This window comes from Bombina bombina, chromosome 6 (assembly GCF_027579735.1).
Source record: "Bombina bombina isolate aBomBom1 chromosome 6, aBomBom1.pri, whole genome shotgun sequence".
NCBI lineage: Eukaryota > Metazoa > Chordata > Amphibia > Anura > Bombinatoridae > Bombina > Bombina bombina.
In genome coordinates, this window is record NC_069504.1 from 11,197,305 (window position 1) to 11,207,709 (window position 10,405).

A 10,405-nucleotide genomic window follows, 5' to 3' on the forward strand; every position below is an offset into this window, starting at 1 on the left:
GTATAATGATGTGAGTATCTATACACTGATTAGTATGCTGTGCAGTATTATGATGTGAGTAGCTATACACTGATGAGTATGCTGTGCAGTATTATGATGTGAGTAGCTATACACTGATGAGTATGCTGTACAGTATTATGATGTGAGTAGCTATACACTGATGAGTATGCTGTGCAGTATAATGATGTGAGTAGCTATACACTGATGAGTATGCTGTGCAGTATAATGATGTGAGTAGCTATACACTGATGAGTATGCTGTGCAGTATAATGATGTGAGTAGCTATACACTGATGAGTATGCTGTGCAGTATAATGATGTGAGTATCTATACACTGATGAGTATGCTGTGCAGTATAATGATGTGAGTAGCTATACACTGATAAGACAATACAGGTACACACCTATGTATAGACTGGTTGCTTTGGTCCTCACTAGCACTTGGTCCCTAGTGCCATCTGCTGCACTAATGTTAGTACCTCCCTGTGTAGCCTGTGGATTCTTTCTGCTCTTGTCCATCTCATGGTCAGATGTGTAAGGTCAGTACAATAGGGAAAGGTTATGGTCTTTCTTCTTGCATAGTGCAATGTATTGTCAGGGTTTACTAACCAGTTCCAGGAGCGTGTAGGGCACATTGTACGTAACCACAGGGGCATTGGAAGCTGTAGTGGTCACTATTTATATTTCCTGCTGCTTAAATTGCAGCCAGGGCCAGGTAAGATGTTGTCACTGCTGGGTTTGGGGACAGGAAACGTGACAATATGGTGAGTATAAACAGTAAGTGCAACAAACCACAATAACAAATATGAGAGCACAAATCTGCTGTTTAATAAATCATGTCAGTCAGAGTTGGTATTACAGAGGTGACACCATGTGACATAACAATGCTTATTTATACCAGGGGACGCTACTTCCCAACCCATATCGGTGGAATTCTTTGTAGGCGGCTGATCTCAGACAAACCCCGCAGGGACTGGCTATGGAATTTTCCTCGGAAAGGGGTGAACCCCGTTGGAACTCTTTGTAGGCGGCTGATCTCAGACAAATCCCGCAGGAACTGCTCAGTTTTTTCTTCACTCTCTGGAACATTTCTGTGAAACACAGAAGTAGAATATTTATGCTCTGTGTAAAGTTCTACAACAGCTGCTGAGTCTCCATAAGACAGAAGAGGCTCATTTAAACTTCACCCAATTATGTGCAATTATTATGTGCAGCTGTAATGTCATGGTGTTAGAGTCAAAATAGTCTAAAGTTACATGTTCTACTGTGTTACATGCGCTACTGTGTTACATGTGCTACTGTGTTACATGCGCTACTGTGTTACATGTGCTACTGAGTTACATGCGCTACTGTGTTACATGTGCTACTGTGTTACATGCGCTACTGTGTTACATGTTCTACTGTGTTACATGCGCTACTGTGTTACATGCTTTACTGTGTTATATGCTCTACTCTGTTACATGTTCTACTGTGTTACATGCGCTACTGTGTTACATGCTCTACTGTGTTACATGTGCTACTGTGTTACATGTGCTACTCCGTTACATGTGCTACTGTGTTACATGCTCTACTGAGTTACATGCTCTACTGTGTTACATGTTCTACTGTGTTACATGCTCTACTCTGTTACATGTGCTACTGTGTTACATGCGCTACTGTGTTATATGTGCTACTGTGTTACATGTGCTACTGTGTTACATGCTCTACTGTGTTACATGCGCTACTGTGTTACATGTGCTACTGTGTTACATGCGCTACTGTGTTACATGTGCTACTGTGTTACATGCTCTACTGAGTTACATGCTCTACTGTGTTACATGTTCTACTGTGTTACATGCTCTACTGTGTTACATGCGCTACTGTGTTACATGCGCTACTGTGTTACATGCTCTACTGAGTTACATGCTCTACTGTGTTACATGTTCTACTGTGTTACATGCGCTACTGTGTTACATGCGCTACTGTGTTACATGCTCTACTCTGTTACATGTGCTACTGTGTTACATGCTCTACTGTGTTACATGTGCTACTGTGTTACATGCGCTACTGTGTTACATGCTCTACTCTGTTACATGTGCTACTGTGTTACATGCTCTACTGTGTTACATGCTCTACTGCGTTACATGTGCTACTGCGTTACATGTGCTACTGCGTTACATGTGCTACTGCGTTACATGCGCTACTGCGTTACATGCGCTACTCCGTTACATGCGCTACTCCGTTACATGCGCTACTCCGTTACATGCTCTACTGTGCTACATGCGCTACTGTGTTACATGTTCTACTCCGCTACATGCTCTACTCTGTTACATGGTCTCCTCCGCTACATGCTCTACTTCGCAAATATTGACCTTTTGGGATACCTTTACCCATGTGTGGGGCATGATAAGTGTCTGCCCTTAGAATAGCATTCCTAGAAAGTGGTTTTCTATAAATACTCATTATAATTTTACCATCTGGATCATGATCGAGTGTCAAGTCAAGGAACTCTATTAAATGTATTGCATGACTTAGACGTGAATATTAGACGTAAATTATTATTATTGAAATAACCAATGATCTCTTCAATAGACAATTCTAGGTTGTGTTTATAGATGAGAATGAGGTCATCTATAAATCTTCCATATATCACTACTTTGACCTCGAGGGCTAGACCTCCTCCAAATACAAACTGGGTTTTAAAGTATTCCATGTATAAGTTGGCGTATGAGGGGGCAAATTTGGCCCCCATCGCCGTACCACATTTTTGGAGGTAATAGTGGCCCTCAAAGACAAAGTAGTTGTGGGTAAGGAGAAAACATGTTAGTTGTTCCAAGAAGTTAACAAATTTATCCGGGAAACTGGTGTCGTTTTAAAGTAAATTTGAGGGCATGTAGGACATCCTCATGTGGTATGCTTGAGTATAAGGACGACACGTCAATGGTAAGCCATGTATAGTTGCATTGCCATTCAACACTACTGACATGCTGGATCAGATGTGTACTATTTTGTATGTATCCTGGCAAAGACTTTACTATGGATCTTCTTATGGATCTTAGGCACTTTGCGGAAGGTGGGGATGGTGGGACAATCTACTAGGCAGAAGTCTGCTAGTTCTTTAGTGAGGAACCCTTCTTTGATTGCTGTATCTATGATGGTGTGTAACTCCTTTTTATATTTATGTGTGGGGTTGTATGTGAATAGTTATGAATGTGTATAAAGCGCCTAACGGCTGGGTTAAAATGGGCCTAGTATACTAACAAGACCACAGAGTAAAGAAGTCTTAAATATGCGTTGTAATATAAAATCACATAAAATCACCCAATATAAAATTATAAGTTTATTACAGCTAATAATAACATAAGGAATAAGTCACAAAGTATATTCAGGATTTTACCCATTGGACAGCCTCTTTGGTATTTTTAAGATTTTTTAGGAGATTCATCAGACCCGGATCTTTTATTTGTTTGGTTTTATATTCCTTATGTTATTATTAGCTGTAATAAACTTATAATTTTATATTGGGTGATTTTATATTACAACGCATATTTAAGACTTCTTTACTCTGTGGTCTTGTTAGTATACTAGGCCCATTTTAACCCAGCTGTTAGGCGCTTTATACACATTCATAACTATTGACATTCCATTTGAGGCCAGCTAGGAGGTTTCACGTATAAAGCACAAGCGTTACCGCCTGTGGCGCTTTTCTATTCACCTTATCTTTATGTGGTTGTATATGAGTTTAGAGTATGTTTTTGCATCATTTAGTTGTACTAATGCCTCTCTTCTATATTCAGTTGTATTGAGGCCAACTGTAGCTCCTCCTTTGTCAGCTGAGGTGATTACTATAGCCTGGCTATGTATTAATTGCTGTAATGCCTGTTTTTCATTACTTGTAAGATTATTCCTATATTTATGTGACGTATCCTCTTTTTCTAAAGAGGAGTGAAGTGCTATTAACTCAAGTTCAATTAGGTTTTGGAACATCTCTATAGGATCACTCCTGCTGTGAACAGGATACAAATATGATTTAGGATGTGAGGAAGAGGTGACGTGAGGGATAGTGTTTGATTCACTTTTTATTCTCAAAGTTGTAGCTTGTAATAAGAGTAGAGTGTTAAAATCACATAAGTCCAAGAAGTGGAGTCCTGTGAGACTTACTTGTGTATTTTTATTATTATTCTCCACCGGTAGATGAATATTAGTGTTATTATACTAATACTAATATAGTGTATAGTAATACACTAGTAACGTCTGATTGTTAAAATATGAGATACTGTAATACTAATATATACACTAGTAATATCTGATTGTTACACTATGAGATAATACTGTAATACTAATATATACACTAGTAACATCTGATTGTTACACTATGAGATAACACTGTAATACTAATATATACACTACTAACATCTGATTGTTACAATATGAGATAATACTGTAATACTAATATATACACTAGTAATATCTGTTTGTTACACTATGAGATAACACTGTAATACTAATATATACACTACTAACATCTGATTGTTACAATATGATATAATACTGTAATACTAATATATACACTAGTAACATGTGATTGTTACTATATGAGATAATACTGTAATACTAATATATTCAATAGTAACATCTGATTGTTACTATATGAGATAATACTGTACTACTAATATATACACTACTAACATCTGATTGTTGCAATGTGAGATAAAACTGTAATACTAATATATACACTATTAGCATCTGATTGTTACAATATGAGATAATACTGTAATACTTATATATCCACTACTAACATCTGATTGTTACAATATGAGATAATACTGTAATACTAATATATACACTACTAACATCTGATTGTTACAATATGAGATAATACTGTAATACTAATATATACACTACTAACATCTGATTGTTACAATATGAGATAATACTATAATACTAATATATACACTAGTAACATCTGATTGTTACAATGTGAGATAATACAGTAAAAATAATTTATACACTAGTAACATCTGTTACAATATGAGATAATACTATAATACTAATATATACAATAGTAATATCTGATTGTTACAATATGAGATAACACTGTAATACTAATATATACACTACTAACATCTGTTACAATGTGAGATAATACAGTAAAACTAATATATACACTAGTAACATCTGATTGTTACAATATGAGATAATACTGTAATACTAATATATACACTAGTAACATCTGTTTGTTACAATATGAGATAATACTGTAATACTAATATATACACTAGTAGCATATGATTGTTACAATATGAGATAATACTATAATACTAATATATACACTACTAACATCTGATTGTTACAATATGAGATAATACTGTAATACTAATATATACACTAGGAACATCTGATTGTTACAATATGAAATAATACTGTAATACTAATATATACACTAGTAACATCTGATTGTTACAATATGATATAATACTGTAATACTAATATATACACTAGGAACATCTGATTGTTACAATATGAAATAATACTGTAATACTAATATATACACTAGTAACATCTGATTGTTACAATATGAGATAATACTGTAATATTAATATATACACTAGTAACATCTGATTGTTACAATATGAGATAATACTGTAATACTAATGTATACACTAGTAGCATCTGATTGTTACAATAGGAGATAATACTGTAATACTAATATATACACTACTAACATCTGATTGTTACAATATGATATAATACTGTAATATTAATATATACACTAGTAACATGTGATTGTTACTATAAGAGATAATACTGTAATACTAATATATTCAATAGTAACATCTGATTGTTACTATATGAGATAATACTGTAATACTAATATATACACTACTAACATCTGATTGTTACAATATAAGATAATACTGTAATACTAATATATACACTAGTAACATCTGATTGTTACAATATAAGATAATACTGTAATACTAATATATACACTAGTAATATCTGTTTGTTACACTATGAGATAACACTGTAATACTAATATATACACTACTAACATCTGATTGTTACAATATGATATAATACTGTAATACTAATATATACACTAGTAACATGTGATTGTTACTATATGAGATAATACTGTAATACTAATATATTCAATAGTAACATCTGATTGTTACTATATGAGATAATACTGTAATACTAATATATACACTACTAACATCTGATTGTTGCAATGTGAGATAAAACTGTAATACTAATATATACACTATTAGCATCTGATTGTTACAATATGAGATAATACTGTAATACTTATATATCCACTACTAACATCTGATTGTTACAATATGAGATAATACTGTAATACTAATATATACACTACTAACATCTGATTGTTGCAATGTGAGATAACACTATAATACTAATATATACGCTAGTAGCATCTGATTGTTACAATATGAGATAATACTGTAATACTTATATATCCACTACTAACATCTGATTGTTACAATAGGAGATAATACTGTAATACTAATATATACACTACTAACATCTGATTGTTACAATATGAGATAATACTGTAATACTAATATATACACTACTAACATCTGATTGTTACAATATGAGATAATACTGTAATACTAATATATACACTACTAATATCTGATTGTTACAATATGAGATAATACTATAATACTAATATATACACTAGTAACATCTGATTGTTACAATGTGTGATAATACAGTAAAAATAATTTATACACTAGTAACATCTGATTGTTACAATATGAGATAATACTATAATACTAATATATACAATAGTAACATCTGATTGTTACAATATGAGATAACACTGTAATACTAATATATACACTACTAACATCTGTTAAAATGTGAGATAATACAGTAAAACTAATATATACACTAGTAACATCTGATTGTTACAATATGAGATAATACTGTAATACTAATATATACACTAGTAACATCTGATTGTTACAATATGAGATAATACTGTAATACTAATATATACACTAGTAACATCTGATTGTTACAATATGAGATAATACTGTAATACTAATATATACACTAGTAACATCTGATTGTTAAAATATGAGATAATACTGTAATACTAATATATACACTAGTAACATCTGATTGTTACAATATGAGATAATACTGTAATACTAATATATACACTAGTAACATTTGATTGTTACAATATGAGATAATACTGTAATACTAATATATACACTACTAACATCTGATTGTTACAATATGAGATAATACTGTAATACTAATATATACACTACTAACATCTGATTGTTACAATATGAGATAACACTATAATACTAATATATACACTAGTAACATCTGATTGTTACAATATGATATAATACTGTAATACTAATATATACACTAGGAACATCTGATTGTTACAATATGAAATAATACTGTAATACTAATATATACACTAGTAACATCTGATTGTTACAATATGAGATAATACTGTAATATTAATATATACACTAGTAACATCTGATTGTTACAATATGAGATAATACTGTAATACTAATATATACACTAGTAACATCTGATTGTTACAATAGGAGATAATACTGTAATACTAATATATACACTACTAACATCTGATTGTTGCAATGTGAGATAAAACTGTAATACTAATATATACACTAGTAACATCTGATTGTTGCAATGTGAGATAAAACTGTAATACTAATATATACACTAGTAGCATCTGATTGTTACAATATGAGATAATACTGTAATACTTATATATCCACTACTAACATCTGATTGTTACAATATGAGATAATACTGTAATACAAATATATACACTAGTAACATCTGATTGTTACAATATGAGATAATACTGTAATACTAATATATACACTAGTAACATCTGATTGTTACAATATGAGATAATACTGTAATACTAATATATACACTACTAACATCTGATTGTTACAATATGAGATAATACTGTAATACTAATATATACACTAGTAACATCTGATTATTATAATATAAGCTAATACAGTAATACTAATATATACACTAGTAACAGCTGATTATTACTATATGAGATAATACTGTAATACTAATATATACACTACTAACATCCGATTGTTACAACATGTGATGATACTGTAATACAAATATATACACTAGTAACATCTGAGTGTTACAAAATGAGATAATATTGGAGTCCTGTGAGACTTACTTGTGTATTTTTATTATTATATACACTATATATACACTAGAGGCTGATACTGACACAGACAATGGGTGGGTCAGGGGGCAGTTACCTGTCAGTGAGCAGAAGTAAGGAGACAGTGGGTGGGTCAGGGGCAATTATTTGTCAGTTGGCAGTAGTAAGGAGACAGTGGGGTGGGTCAGGGGCAATTATTTGTCTTTGTTAGTTGGCAGAAGTAAGGTGACAGTGGGTGGGTCAGTGGGCAGTTACCTGTCAGAGGGCAGAAGTAAGGTGATAGTGGGGTCAGGGGGCAGAAGTAAGGAGACAATGGGGGGGTCAGGGGGCAGTTACCTGTCAGAGAGCAGAAGTAAGGAGACAGTGGGGTGGGTCAGGGGGCAGTTACCTGTTAGGGGTCAGAAGTAAGGAGACAGTGGGTGGGTCAGGGGGCAGTTACCTGTCAGAGGGTAGAAGTAAGGAGATAGTGGGGGTCAGGGGCAGAAGTAAGGAGACAGTGGGGGGGGTCAGGTGGCAGTTACCTGTCAGAGAGCAGAAGTAAGGAGACAGTGGGTGGGTTAGGGGGCCGTTACCTGTTAGTGGGCAGAAGTAAGGGGACAGTGAGGGTTCAGGGGGCAATTAGCAGTCAGTGGGCAGAATAAGAAGACAGTAAGAAGGCAGTGGGGTTGGTCAGTAGACAGTTACCTGTCAGTGGGTAGAAGTAAGGAGACAGTGGGGAGGTCAGTGAGCAATAACCTGTCAGTGGGTAGAAGTAAGGAGACAATGGGGGAGTCATGGGGCAGTTACCTTTCATCTGCCAGGGTTCCTGGAAAATGCTCCAGGCACAGGACGATGAATAAACTTAGACAAAACCACAGTCTCATTATCAGAGCTGGAAGTGACACCACTGAAAAATGGAAAATAGTAATGGAGAAATGATCAGTTAATAAACAAGAGTTCACAGAACATGACACATGTGTACAGGAAGGTGTGACAGTACAAGGCCTTGAACCCTCCAGTATAAGGCTGTGACTACCAGTAAAAGACTGTGATGCCAGTAAAAGGCTGTGACCCCCATAGAAGGTTGTGACCCTCAGTATAAGTCTGTAGTACAAGATTGCAACCTCTAGTACAAGGCTCTAACCCCTGTACAAGGCTGTAACATGCAATATAAGGTGGGCAGAAGTTAGGAGACACTCAGTATAAGGCTGTGATACTCAGTATAAGGCTGTGACCCCCAGTATAAGGCTGTGACACTCAGTATAAGGCTGTAACACTCAGTATAAGGCTGTGACCCCCAGTATAATGGCTGTGACCCCCAGTATAAGGCTGTGACCCCCTATATAATGGCTGTGACCCCCAATATAATGGTTGTGACCCTCAGTATAAGGCTGTGACCCTCAGTATAAGGCTGTGACCCTCAGTATAAGGCTGTGACCCTCAGTATAAGGCTGTGACACTCAGTATAAGGCTGTGACACTCAGTATAAGGCTGTGACCCACAGTATAAGGCTGTGAACCACAGTATAATGGCTGTGACCCCCAGTATAAGGCTGTGACCCCCAGTATAAGGCTGTGACCCCCAGTATAATGTCTGTGACACTCAGTATAAGGCTGTGACCCCCAGTATAAGGCTGTGAAACCCAGTGTAAGGCTGTGACACTCAGAATAAGGCTGTGACCCCCAGTATAAGGCTGTGACACTCAGTATAAGGCTGCAACACTCAGTATAAGGCTTTGTCCCCCAGTATAAGGCTGTTACCCCCAGTATAAGGCTTTAACCCTTTCTTCCCAGATAAAGATCTTTCCCCCACCCAGCACCTCTAGTTCTAGGCTCTGCACCATTATAAATTTGTGCCCCTCCTTTGTGTTTACCCATCACCCCTAATCTCAGTCTGTGACCCCCTGGCATAAACCAGTAAATCATCAGTCACTGACGCCTCTAGCTGCCTTATGATAACTCACCTTGTTACAGAACTGTGAGCTCAGCAACCAGACACTGACACCTCTAATTGCAGCTCTGGTATTTATGCTGTAATATTTGTGGTGGGTGGTGCTTAATAAAGGGGAGGGGCTTCTCTATTTACAGTATGATGATAAATGATTATTAACTAATGCTCTTGCAGTTAATGAGGCTCTCTGAGATGCAGGATTGAGGGATTAACATTGGAGCAGCCTGTACTGATAAAAACTATCTATTTGCAGCAGCTTTAGCACT

The 10,405-nt window shown here is 35.3% G+C and overlaps 1 long non-coding RNA gene across 1 annotated transcript; it reads right to left on the reverse strand.

The window, feature by feature from the left end:
• Window positions 1-804: 804 nt before the first annotated feature.
• Window positions 805-10,178, reverse strand: LOC128664945 (uncharacterized). Its single transcript, XR_008402945.1, has 3 exons — window positions 10,153-10,178; window positions 8,997-9,096; window positions 805-1,089 (listed from the first exon to the last, which is right to left on the reverse strand). It is a non-coding gene; the product is annotated as an uncharacterized LOC128664945 (long non-coding RNA).
• Between the last annotated feature and the right edge of the window lie 227 nt (window positions 10,179-10,405).